This window comes from Hylobates moloch, unplaced genomic scaffold, assembly GCF_009828535.3.
Source record: "Hylobates moloch isolate HMO894 unplaced genomic scaffold, HMol_V3 SCAFFOLD_2, whole genome shotgun sequence".
In the NCBI taxonomy this organism is placed as follows: Eukaryota; Metazoa; Chordata; class Mammalia; order Primates; family Hylobatidae; genus Hylobates; species Hylobates moloch.
The window spans coordinates 42,930,082-42,943,963 of record NW_026652277.1 but is presented as its reverse complement, the minus strand read 5'-3'; positions in this window follow the sequence as shown (position 1 = coordinate 42,943,963).

The window sequence follows — 13,882 nt, the reverse complement described above, 5'->3', positions numbered from 1 at the left end:
GTACAGTAGGCTTCAGACAGCCCTGGGATAATAAATTAGTATCATCAGGGATACAGCATGAAGGCCAGTGACATTGGCCTCTCTTGTGTACCTAGACCTCTCATAGTTTCTCCCCACAAATCTGATTGGGTTAGCTCCATTATCATCTACAATGGTCTCTGCATTTCCACCTAGACAGTTACTTTAGCTGTGTCCAGTAAATTGAGGTTTGTTTGCTTTATCACACTAGCCCAAAGACAGAATTGTTTGTGCTTCAAAGGAGACTACAGGCCTAGTAGGCTCCTAGAATTTTGTAAACTCTCTCTGAAAATAGGCATGCTTGTTCAAAATGGAATATACAGTTGGGTTCCTGTAGATCTCAGAGGAGATGGGGAATCTCTTCCTCCACTGCCCTTGCCATCACTGTCAGCCATCAAACATTTGAAAATCACCCCACTATGCTGTGGCTGCTATTGCTTGGCCTCCTGCCCTGATGACAGTCAAAACCTGCATTACCCATCCCTGACTATCTTGTGCTTCTCTTTGGCACCCAACATCAACCTGCTTCACCTCCTTATTTTTTCAACCATCATTCAAGTGTAGATTCTTTTGGGATAAGAGTTGTTTTGTCTTATTCTCCTATCAATAATGCTTTTTCCTTCTGTTCCTTGATTCCGTCTCTCTTCTGATCCTTCTAAACTCCTTCTCTAAGTCCACCATTCCATGATTAATGAGCTCCAGAGATGACTAAACTCTTTGCAAAGTACTTTGCACATCTTGGATTTAAATAAAATTTCATTCTCCCTGAAATACCTTGATTAACATTTTCTTCTTTCAAGCAAAGCTGTGTATTCTCCCATTTCTTACCTCTTAGCATTGAGAGGCAGGATTTGAACACTCTGTGCTCTTCATCATCATTTTCAGACCCTTATTCATCAGCCTTCTCATAAAACTGTCATGCATCTTCATGGCTGATGCAACAAGCTGTGTTCTCTTCATCTGTATTATGGCTAAGGAGCAATCCAGGAGATGTTCTACAAATGGTGTTTAATTCTCTACTGCAGATGACATGGTCATGTTCCAGAATCCTTAGGATTTATGCTGTGAAACTCCTACTAGGGCTTGTGAGAAATTCCACACAACATGTGTTTTTCCACCACAAATTATGTATAACAATTTTAAGTTTGAAACTGTGAAGGATCTGAGACGTTACTTCTGGATGAAAGAACACATTATTTATTTGCAGATCATCTCAGCAGTGCCCCAGTTCTCCTTTGGGCAACACAATGAGGGCCAAATATCACCTGCACATGTAGAGGTTTTGCTACAGAAGAGGAATCCGGAAATTATGAGAATCAGAGCTTAAGTAGGGCATCTGGCACATCTATTCCTCCTCCTCCCTAGAGAAGGATTTTTGCTTTGCAATGTAAACAAATCTTCTCCAGGGAGAGGAAGAAAAAATCTCTAGCTTTTCTTTACCATTTTGAAATATAAGCAAATGGCTCCAGGGAGGATTTATCTTTCAGGTTGCTATTCAATCATCCTTTACTCAGAAATCCTGGATCATGCAGAAATGAAAAATATTAGTTGTTTCACAACACTATGGTCTAGATGGTACAGTTATTCTCATAGCAGCCTGAATCTGCTGCAAGTTACTTTTCTACTCTGAATCCTATTCAAACGTGGCTGTATTCCATGCCATCCGCTGAAGGTTAGAGTACTATTCCCAATGGTGGACTATGCTGTCTCTTGGACCCCAGGATGCTCTATACTTAGTGGTGGGCTGTGTGAGATGCAATAATTTGTCATTTATTTTCAAGAGGATGTCCAAGTATTGCCAAGACCTTTGGGACTCTCAAATTTTCCAATGCAGTTGGTCCTGATTCTTCATGGGGTTTATCTCCCATCTCCTGGAAGTCATGTGTCTAACCAAAATCATATTTTATTAACATATTTGCCACTTATTGCTCATCTAGTCCTATTACATGACGTTGTCTATACAGTGGATTAATATGATATTCTGTAAATATTTAGACAGTATAGATCTTTTCAGACTATGTTAGGACTGACGACAGAAGAGTTCACACAGGCTTGTGGCAAGACCATAAAAGTACATTGCTGTCTGTTTCAAATGAATTTAAACTTATTCTGGTCCTTCTTCTTAACAGGAATGGAAATAAAGACATTTGCCCAAGTAATGGCCATACAGTACTCCATGTATTTGAGCCCATGTTAATTATTCCACATCCAGTACAGCAAACGGAATTTATCTGGTTGACTAGTGAACTAATTTGGGATATAATGCAGACCATCGCCTTTGTATTTCTTAAGACTTTAAAGGTGGCACTGATTTCTGCCATTCTCTTCAAGATACAATTTTTTTTTATTTACTAACTCAGCCAGCGGGAAAGGAGTTGGTGAGTTTCAGAGGTTTCCATGTAGCCTTCCTCACTACAATGTATTCTCCCAATCAGGACAGAAACACTTGTGAGAGTTCTAATATCAATCCAGTATATCTACACCAATTACATAGTCAGGGCCAAGATCAGAGAAATGGCCACTGGTTGGTTCTTGGGACCTTGTGGACTCGCTGTGTGACAACCCATGACAGTATTGCATGTATTATATACTCTACATTTGTGAGCATTTTAGACTTAGTCTAAGCCAACTTAGTGTCTAACAGTGCTTTAAATATTTTGTATTCCTCTTTTGTGTATGGTTCCTTGTATGAATAACTATAAGCCCCTTTGTAGAAAGACTGTGGGAATCACTTTCCTACATATTTGTTCATTTGCCTGTTCAGGCAGGGTTCTTCCTCCTGAGAACCCAGTTTGCCCTTCAGCTTATATGTTTCAGATCTGAAAATTGTCTCAGATATGGAAACAGACAAACATTTGAAGCATTTCCTTAGTCCTGGTGCCCTCGGCCTTTACTTCTGATTTATTTTGATTATATGAACTAAGCAATTTCATTTTAGGTTACCAATCTATCTCCCCTTAGGAAGCTATGTTTTATTAACCATTTCCCTGGTGTCCTGTGGTTCAGGACCCCAGATTGTCATGCCAGTCTTGCTGCTCAAACTCATTGCTTTATTTATTTATTTATTTTTCTTGAGACGGAGTCTCGCTCTGTCACCCAGACTGGAGTACAGTGGCACGATCTCAGCTCACTGCGACCTCTGCCTTCCAGGTTCAAGAAATTCTCTGCCTCAGCCTCCTGAGTAGCTGGGATTACAGACACCTGCCACCATGCCTGGCTAATTTTTGTATTTTTAGTAGAGATGAAGTTTCACCATCTTGGCCAGGCTGGTCTTGAACTCCTGATCTTGTGATCCACCCGCTTCAGCCTCCCAAAGTGCTGGGATTACAGGCGTGAGCCACCATGCCTGGCTGCTCATTGCATTATTTGTAACTTCCTTGCTTCGACAATAAAATGCCACCACCTAGTATCCATATTTTGGAATTCTGTCATTCCAAATCATATTATTGGCCCAGTTATGTAACAGTTGAGTCCAGTTGTGTAACAGAATTTCCTGCTGTTTTTCTTTACCAACAGAGGAAAAGTCACTACTGAGTTTCTCAATGATATTGGTGTCTCTCTCACCAGAGCATAATTTAGCACTTTGGTAAAAGAAGTGTCCTTCAACTCCACCCGTGGAACGTGTTCAGATGGCAGATTTTCTAAGCTTCCATTAATATTCACTGTAGCATGCCTTTTTGCATTATCTGCCATTGCAGTTGCTCCATTTATATTTCAGTTACTATGGGCCACTGCTGTCCCCAAAAACCTCGAAGTGAAATCCAACCAGCATATTAGCACAGTATCTTGGTGTGCTTGCCAGGTAATTAGACCTGGTATTATGGGAGAATACTACTATGTCAATAAACTCCTCATTATTCAGACTTTTGTTCCACCCATCCTCTAGTCTCTTAATCCAGCACCTGCAGGATCTAGTCCTATACATCATTTTCTGGTTGCTACTGGTATACGTTGCCTGCATCATGGAGCTTCTTTGGGATATAGTTCATTTATTCCATTTCCTCCTTTCTGTCTCAGTACTTCACTAGCCAGTTAATGTTGTGGTTTGATGCTACTTATTGGTCCGGTGGTTAGGAAAGGAGGTGTGGCTAGGTTCTTAGGTGGGGTTGCAAGCTAGAGACTGCTGCATTGTCTTCAAACAGGAGGAAAGTGATAGTATTTAGCTGGAAGGAGTTGGACCTTCCTGTAAACCCGGAGAATTCCAGAGGATCTGGGGCTTCAATATTGTCTACCCACATGGAACTGTCGCACTTCTCAGAGTCTCACCTCTTTTCAACAAGAGCCTTGGCTTGATGCAGTTGAGACTTTGGCCTTCTCTGGTGCTCTGCTACTGGCCCTGATCCTCTGTTTTTTCTGTCTGTCTAAAGCTGTAAAAGATAACAGTTACTTTATATGCTGCCAACGAGGACCCCTCACTTTCACATTTTGCTTTTGAGGTGTGATTAATTACCCTCAACCTTTTGGTGTCTTCCTCCAATGCATCAGTTATACTCAGCAAGAGCCATCTGATTCCATTGTCTTTATAATTAGTACTTGCACTGAATCTCTCAAAAGTCTGATGTGTTGTACTAGCCTGTGCAGTTCCATGTTCTGGTATTTTGTTCCATTTCAAATAAGAAAGCTAATAGCCATCAGTGGCATCAAACTTCATTCTGTCTTCTTGTTTGATACCTTTCTTCTCCACCAGGCAATATTCAAAATGAGTTGCAAGTACTTAGTTTAGTGTCTAACACAATGTAATTACTCTATATATTGAACATATAAATATTAGATTTCTTTTATGGCCTGTGTGATGACTTTCACTAAATCCAATAATTGGTTGTTGTAATATAGTGTAAATAGAATGAGGCTAATTTTAAGGGCTGACATTGGAATTGGGCTCTGTCCACTGGAATGAATTTGATTCACAATAAGAAATAGATCACAGGTAAGCTAACAGTTATTATTGATCTAAAACTGACTTGGTCAGGCCAATCTGATGTGTTGATGTGTTTGGGGTCTAATCTAGATGGCTCCAGGCTGCACCCCTTCTGTTCAAGCTTGTTGGAAGTAGACACTAGCATTCTTTGCAGAAACCTCTCCACATATTATAAAAAAAAGCTACAGTAAGAGCTCTAGGTTAATTTTAAATCAACTGTGTAAACATTACTAGCATCAACAATATTCATCACATGGCAAAGTTATCACATTTACATACACACACATGCATATATTTTCTAATAAAATTGAATTGATTATGACTCATAATGGATACCAGTGAAATTCAGGTAATGCTGCTTCAACCAGTGGAACATAATGGAATCAGTTTTCACAGCCTCCCTTATCTCTACTCACAGAAACCTCTGCCTTTCATTCCCAGTGCAATTCCTTTCAAGGCAGCATGGCATGCTGTCACAGAGGGAATGTTATTCTAACTTGTTTACATCCTTGAGAGTGAGGGTCAAGGGCTCAAAGTATGTTTTCCTTCTCCCAAAGAAAGGAAGGATGAGGAAAATGGAGTTTTGTGGAGCTCCCTGGTGTTTCCACACATGCCATGTGGCAGTATACAAAACAGCAAGGCTTTCAACTCCTCTCAGACATCCATGCTTACTTCCTGTCTTACATGCACTGCTGGTATCTGGCCCTCAATCTAACAGCTCCTCTGAATGTACAAAGGATTCTGTTGTATTTTCTGTCATCTCTGTTCTTGCTTGAGCCCCACTGATGTTACCACAGCTCAGCAGTCAGTTGCTCCCACAATGAGAGCCTGTCTCTTCATCTTGCAATTTCCTGTTCTCCATTCTCCACTACCAAGATGCAACAAAGGGAATTCCTTAAAGGAGTTATGTGCTTGCTTATTTTCAGAGGCGGGAGGGCACAAATTTAGCTATTTTTGACCACAGAGGTCTTTCACAAGAGCCACTGAAGTCAGATCTTTCCTCAGTTAACAGTAATCATAAAGAGTCACCCCCCAATTTCTACTGATCACCTCATTATGCCACTATAGGATCGGCAGAAGAGTAACTATGGCTTTTGTTATTTAAAAATCAAAAACATATTAAGCAATAATTTGAAGAACTCAGTGTCTTCTTTGCTCCCTTATGTGCCACTTATATTGTCACTGAATTTCTTGGTAAGTTCTAAATATTAAAAGCAAATATGGCTGACACATGATTACCAATTTTCCTGGAAAGCAAGTCAAATAACTTCTTTATTGACTTCATCACATGCAGTTAGTAACAGAGTAAAATCCTTTAATCCAAGAGCAGTAAAAAAAAAAAACTGTATTACCAATCAGGCACAGGGGCTCATGTCTGTAATCCCAGCACTTTAGGAGGCCAAAGTAGTGGATCGCCTGAGGTAAGGAGTTCAAGACCAGCCTGGCCAACATGGTGAAACCCTGTCTCTACTAAAAATATAAAAATTAGCTGGGCATGGTTGCGGGTGCCTGTAATCCCAGTTACTTGGGAGGCTGAGATAGGAGAATTGCTTGAACCCAGGAAGCAGAAGTTTCAGTGATCCAAGGCCGTGCCATCGCACTCCAGTCTGGGCAACAAGAGCGAAGCTCCATCTCAAACAAACAAACAAACTCTCTTAATACCTATTAATGTGCAGAAGGAAACCCTAGCTTATTTCTAAAAAGGCATCAAACCCATATATTTCTAATGAATGCATCAGTATATAGAAAGGTTATTTTCTTCTTTTATTCATACAATTAAGTTGTACACTTTCTATAAAATTCAGTCAAGCTGAATGATTACATTTACATTCCAGATTTTGCAAATGCATGGAGTGAAAAAAAATTAAGCCAACTGAGGTGAGATTTTTTAAAAATCAAAGTGCATCCTCATAAAAATAAAATTGAATACATTTTGTAATGCTCCTCTCTGTGTACTTCCAAGGAAGATTGAATATGCCTTTTAGGTTTATTGCCCAGTAGGAGGATAACCTGCTTGTAACTGGCAAACAAATATGAAATCTGAAAGATGCAACCATCAACTCTGATAGTCATTAAAACTGATCTAAAACTGACTTGTTCAGGCCGATCTGATGTGTTGGGGGTCTAATCTGGATGGCTCCAGGCTGCATGTCTTCTGTTCAAGCTTGTTGGAAGTAGACACTAACATTCTTGGCAGAAGCCTCTCCACATATTATAAAATAATCTCCATTAAGAGCTCTAGGTTAATTTTAAATCAACTGTGTAAACATTACTAGCATCAACTGTATTAATTACATGGCAAAGTTATCGTGTTTACATACACACACATGCGTATATTTTCTAATAAAATTGAATTGATTATGACTCATAATGGATACCAATGAAATGAAATCTGAAAGATGCAATCATCAACTTTGATAGTCATTGAAATTTAATTTGATAAATGATCACACTCATTTGAGTTGTAGAATAACTCTTGGATTAGTGTCTAGTTGTCAAGAGTTCTCCTTTTCTGGAAACTGTTCCTGTTACAGTGAGGTGGGTCTCTACCAGCCATGGCACTGCTATATGACCTGCTTCACCTGCTGCAATTGATTGGGTTGATATGCATGCCTTATTTAAGCTGTGGCAATCAGAAGATCCTAGGAATTTAGAGAGTTGAACTGAGAAACCAGAGGCTGGGAGCTTCTGGTAGCTCAGTTTTATTACAAATGCCAGTGGCCCTGAGGCCTATGAATTCCCACACCTGGAACCTGCTCTGATACCAGCCTATCTGGAACTGGGTCTTTCAGCTTTAGCCTAGCTTTTGTGGGATGTGACAACATCTTCCTAAAAAGTATGTCTATTTTTTTAATCTAGCTCCAGTTGGTGTCTGTTATCACCTTAAGTCTACTTTTGTCGGCTAATACCTTATGTATACGTTAAGCATATAAATATATTTCCACATTGTAAACATTAATATCTTTTTACATTTCTCCTGCCTACCAACAAGTGTAGAACAATGTTTTTCTCTGAAAATTTGTGGTCAGATTAAAATGTTTGCATTAATCATAATGACACAAAATTTCAAGTATCCATTCCAAAAATTTCTTATTTAATATTACAGTTTACCAAAATAATATTGCTGAGAGAATATGTCCTTTAAATATATAGAAGGTGTTCTGTCAAAATATAGTGAACTTAATTTTAAATACATTCAAGTACTATATTTTAGACAACTATATTCTTAGAAAGCCCATTTCTACTGCTCAGTCTACCACATTAATTTTTGATAATTCAGTGCTCTAGCAGTGTAAAAAGATAGTTGCTAAAGAACAAAATATTGTAAATATCAGTTCAGCACTTTAAATATTATTACATGTCTAAAACAGAGCTTTTTTTTAACAATATAGGTTCCCCAAAATGTTCATAATTTTTTCTTAAATGTACAATCTCTTGCCCTTTTACAACTGAGGAGTAATATCAGCTTCCATAGCAACACTTAGGCCATATCAAAATAGCATTTTACAAATGAAGAATCAAGTTAGTGATGCCATATCTCATTTACTACAATGAAAGCCACATATTGAAAAATTTATCTTATTCTATGATAAAGTAGCAGGTATTTTTGTCCTTTGCTCCCTTGCGAGATTGTCAGTTTCCTTGGATCTTGGAAGAAACACATAATATTCAGTCTCATGCTTATCATGGATACTCCATAAAGTTGAATGAAAACTTACCTCTCTGGGAGGCTAATGAAGAACAGATGTAGGCAAAAACAAGATGGTGACGTTAGGAGAGAACTCAGAAGCTAAAATAATATTAGTGGGAGTAGAGCGAATGAAAGAAAAATACCAGTTGTCAGCTTAAATGGAGTTGGTGGATATAACTGAACAGCTGATAAAGAGGAAGGAAAAGGACAACCTGCAATCTCATTTTCTCTCTTTAGGTTACAGCTGTGATTTTGGTTGAAATAAAATGTGTTTCCTATTCATTTATAAAGAACATCAGACCTACAGGTTTTTAAAATCACACTGGAAGCAGTTACAAAGAATGTTTACGTCTTAGGCAATATGACAATGAAAATTCACTATTACTCAAGTTTAACTAACAGCAGCATGTTTGATTCTCTGCTAATCATTTCTTTCTTTTTGGTTTTGGTTGTTTTAACGTAGGTTAGCAATGGATTAAACTTCAAATTCTGGTAATCCTGAAGCTAAAATACAGCTCTTGGCTATACTTGTCACATTATACACAATTTTATCAATGACTGTAATTCCTAGAATTTGCAGTTGAAACATTATCTTTTATCCTTTCCACCCTATTTTTGCTGTTCTTAGTTCTATTTTTTATGTGTACTAGCTAACTAGCTAGGGATGAAATAATAAGGATCTTTGGGACAACAAAGCTAGACAAAGCATTCTTTAAAGGTAATTTGCCCAAGCGATTAAAATATGTGAAGGAGTATTTATCCATTTGGGACCTGCCAGTCAATTTACTTAGTGGTGTGATTATGGTTATTGCTCATTGGAGAGCAGCATGGTTCCAAAGGCACAGTTGCTATTTTACTCACTAAAAATTGGTTAGTTTGAATTTAATTATAAAATCCTTACTTGATTATCACTCAATGTTTGGTCATAAAGTGCAGTCTTAAATCACCATTTCTCCAAGCGGTTTCCTTGGACTATCACAGCCAGACAACACTGTGAGCTAAGAAAGCTTCCTTGGGTAGTTTGTGAAACTGCTTATTGTATCACACTCGTGGAGACAAACAATGCTCATTAAAATGTTAAGAGCTCTGAAAAATCCTGCAGTATAGAAGTTTAATTTATTCATCAAATTTTTACATATCTGTTTAACTCCCCAGGAACTGGTATTTTATGCAATGTGTTTTGTGAAAATAAGGTTTTAGTCAGTTATTCTGAGATGCTTCGAGTAATTACACAATATTATTATTCTTCATATAGCTTCTTAACCTATTCTGGGTTACATCCACTTTAGAAGTGGATGAAGAATATAGATGTTTTTAGTTAGAAAAAGCTATATAGACATATGGACATTAAATTTTATATAAAATGCAAGAAGTTACATCTTATTTAAGGATACTTAAAATCCACCATTGGCTCTATTTTGAGAAAACTTGAACCTTTTGGTTCGCTTACAAATTTAGCTTCCTTTTAGGGACCGTTACCATAAGGTATATTTAGCTGTTGACAACTTAAATTTTGCAGTTTTGCTACTGCCTTTTATTTAATGTGAATGTGCCTCTCACCTTTGTCATGGCCCTTTTGAATCAAACTGTAAGTGGAAAGTTATAGATATTATCAAAGAACCAAGAACGAGGAAGCCAAGGTTGCTTTTCCCTGCTTGTTTGTATTCTAAAATAGAGTATTTAGAACACAAAATCTTAAATGCATTTCTTTAGTGGATAAAGTTCCAAGATATATTAGATTGTCCTTATTCTGTTTATATCACTGATATTTCAAAGTATAACATTGAGTCAGTTGAACAGTCTGTAAAACATTTCTTAGTGCTCTGTTGTAGCCAAAAGAAATGCAGATTATATTTAGTTTGTGTACAGTCTATTTCAAACATATGTATAAGAATGTAGTACTTTTAGCTTTTCTGTTACTTTCCTTTATCTTCCATGTAAGTTAGGATGGTGTAAATATACAAATAGATGTTGCTTTGCAATTTGATTTCAATCTCTGTGTCTATGTCCTAACTAAATCAAAAGGCTTTTTGGAAATTATCAAATTCTCTCCAAGATAATGTGCAGAAAGATATTTATGCATTGGTAATAAAGATTGAAACTTTATTTCAAACACTTTTCATTTGGTTTCTTTTGCACTAAGATCTTATTGCTCAAAGTTTTTTTGGAAAATTTTTTCTTCTTTTTTTTTTTTTTTTGAGACTGAGTCTCACTCTGTCGCCCAGGCTGGAGTACAGTGGCGTGATCTCAGCTCACTGCAAGCTCTGCCTCCGGGGTTCAAGTGATTCTCCTGCCTCAGCCTCCTGAGTAGCTGGGATTACAGTCACGTGCTACCATACCCAGCTAATTTTTGTATTTTTAGTAGAGACGGGGTTTCACTATGTTGGTCAGGCTGGTCTTGAATTTCTGAGCTTGTGATCCACCCCCCTTGGCCTCCCAAAGTGCTGGGATTACAGGAGTGAGCCACCGCGCCTGGCCTCCTCTTTTTTATAATAGTCACCATAGTAATATAAGGAATTACTATATTAAAAGCCCAAACAGATATATTTATTTGACCTGAATATTTTTTAAAAATATTAATATCACTTTAACTCCATTACATCTTGCTGTTAAGATTTTGATTTTTCTTACACAAGTGAAGATGAGAAAATGGAAATAAAGAAATGCTAGGCATTATTAAGCGTTAATATAATTATAGTAGATCTCATTTAATCTTTAAAACAAAGTAGAGTGAATGTTTTAATTTCTAATTTATATCTAATTTTCAGAGGCTAATATATTTCCTAGGGTCACGTAGCTAGAATATTGTAGAGCTAAAACTTGAACCCAGAGATTCTGATTGAGAAAATAGCTATGTTTTTATTTTTTAATAATTTTGAAATAACTGGCAGGTCAAGTATTTGGGGAGAGGTTGTCAAAATAAGTAAGAATTTGCCTTTAGAGAAGCATATTCCTGAGGTTAAAAGCACAGTAACCTTCATAGATGGGAATTGAACAATGAGAACACTTGAACACAGGGCAGGGAACATCACACACTGGGACCCGTCATGGGGTGGGGGATGGGGGAGGGATAGCATTAGGAGAAATACCTAATGTAAATGACGAGTTAATGGGTGCAGCACACCGACATGGCACATGTATACCTATGTAATAAACCTGCACGTTGTGCACATGTACCCTAGAACTTAAAGTATAATAAAAAAAGAAAATAATTAAAAATGAATATAAATTAAAAAAAAAAGCACAGTAACTTGAATTAGTTTGGACAGGAAACAGAGTTAGGTTTCTTCTTTTAACTTTGGTGTAGAAGTCTTTCCTCTGTTTTATTTTGCTATCTTCCATCTCCTAGGCTCTAGATCCATGGCATGTCTTATAGAAAGATACTAACATAGCTTTTAATGCATTTTATACACACACACACACACACACACACACACACACACACACACACTTTTATATCTTTTCTAAGGTAAATCCATTCCCTCACCTCAAATGTGAAAGACCTTAAGTGGCTGGCCTAGTTTGGAATCTTGTCTCTTGTATAGCTGCTGAGTTCACACCTGCTGCTTCTCCATCTGCTACAATTTTAGATCAGTAAGACCTTCTTGAAATATGTGGAAAATGTCAAACATACTCCCAAAAAAGTGCTGTCTTCTTTTAAGCTGATGGTGTCCTGAGATGACTGAGGTTTTTTGTTGTTGTTTTTTCCCCAATGATTAGCACTCACCTCTTTTTTTTTTTTTTCCAGTGACCTACAGTCTCTTTATTTAAGGGATCAAGACAACTTGGCCATGGTTTAAAGAACAGAGAAATAACATTTCAAGAGTAAATGTCATTGTACTTGACGGCAGTCACTTGAAAGGTCATCTATTCTATACTTATAAGAAATTAATTGTACACCTGAATGATACAATAATTTTTAGCCACTAAAAAATTTAGTGAATGTGCAAATGGGTTTCTTTTCATCTCAATCTTAATATATCTAGTATAATAAATTTTGTATTTAAGAATAACATCTAATAATGATGCTTGCACATTCATGCAGATATTTACTCTGAGCAAGATTCTACTAGCCATTGTAATGTAAGGGCTCAAAAACGTAATCAGTAAGGAACTTGATGAAATTATATTTGCATGGGTATACTGGTGGTTCTTAACTTAAATATTAAGTTCTTATTTTTTGTGCTAAATATTTAGACATGGAATTTTGTGTTTGTTTTCTTATACATTTATATATATATTTTATTGTACTTTTCTTAGATTACTTCAAAAGTACCTTGTTTCCCACAGCAATAAGGAAGGTGCAGGGGTAATACAGTGGCTCAAAGGAGCAGGAAGTGGTGAATCCTTAATTTGTTATATAGGAAAACTGCCCATATTTAAATGGGAGCATTATTATGCTTCAAGTGTATGTTGGGGTTTAGTGTTAATATTTTGTGTTCCTTCTATAGATATATTCTAGAATATATCTACAGATTTAGGATGGAATTCACCAGTAATAGTTTTTGTAGCAGTAAAGAATTATTCGTTGAAGGTTTGTTTTAATTCTATCCAAAATGACAACGCACCATGTAATCTTGGGTGTTCGCTTACTTAACAAAAAGGCATTAGACATCTATAAAGTTATGTGACTCTTTGATCTTCAGACAATCCGCAGCTTCGGGGTCACACTGGGGCAGGGCTTCTTTATCACTGGCAAGGGCTGATGGGGGACAAAAGGAGGAGATGAGTCTTCTGGGAGAGCTGTCAGCACTAATGGTTTGCTAGACCCTGACGTATGGAATTGCTCAGACTGATTTTTCTTCCTACGTCTCTGTTAGATCCTAAATCTTGACCTGGTCTCACTGTAATTTTTTTTTGTACCTTTTAACAATCTAGGCTGTTTTGAACTGTACTCTCTTTGCTGTCACTTGGGGAATCTCCCTATGGCAATCTCACTCACAACTCCTGTCTGAACTGAATAGTATGAACACATCTACCAAGAAGAAAATTAATTAGGTAGCCACAGGCAACATAAATACAGTCACGATTCCACCTAGAAACCTAAACTTTTTCAAACATGTGCTTTGAGGATTTTCAGAATGCACAGTGCCAATCAGTTTACTTCCTGGAATTTGTATGTTTGAGTGCTTTGATTTTTCCCTGAAAGAAAACAAAACAGACAGTGAACTGAAATGTGCGATGCAGTTTAGAGAATGCAAGGCCCAAGTATCTGGCAAAATAGCATTTTACATATTTCTGCTTCACCTTGGCCT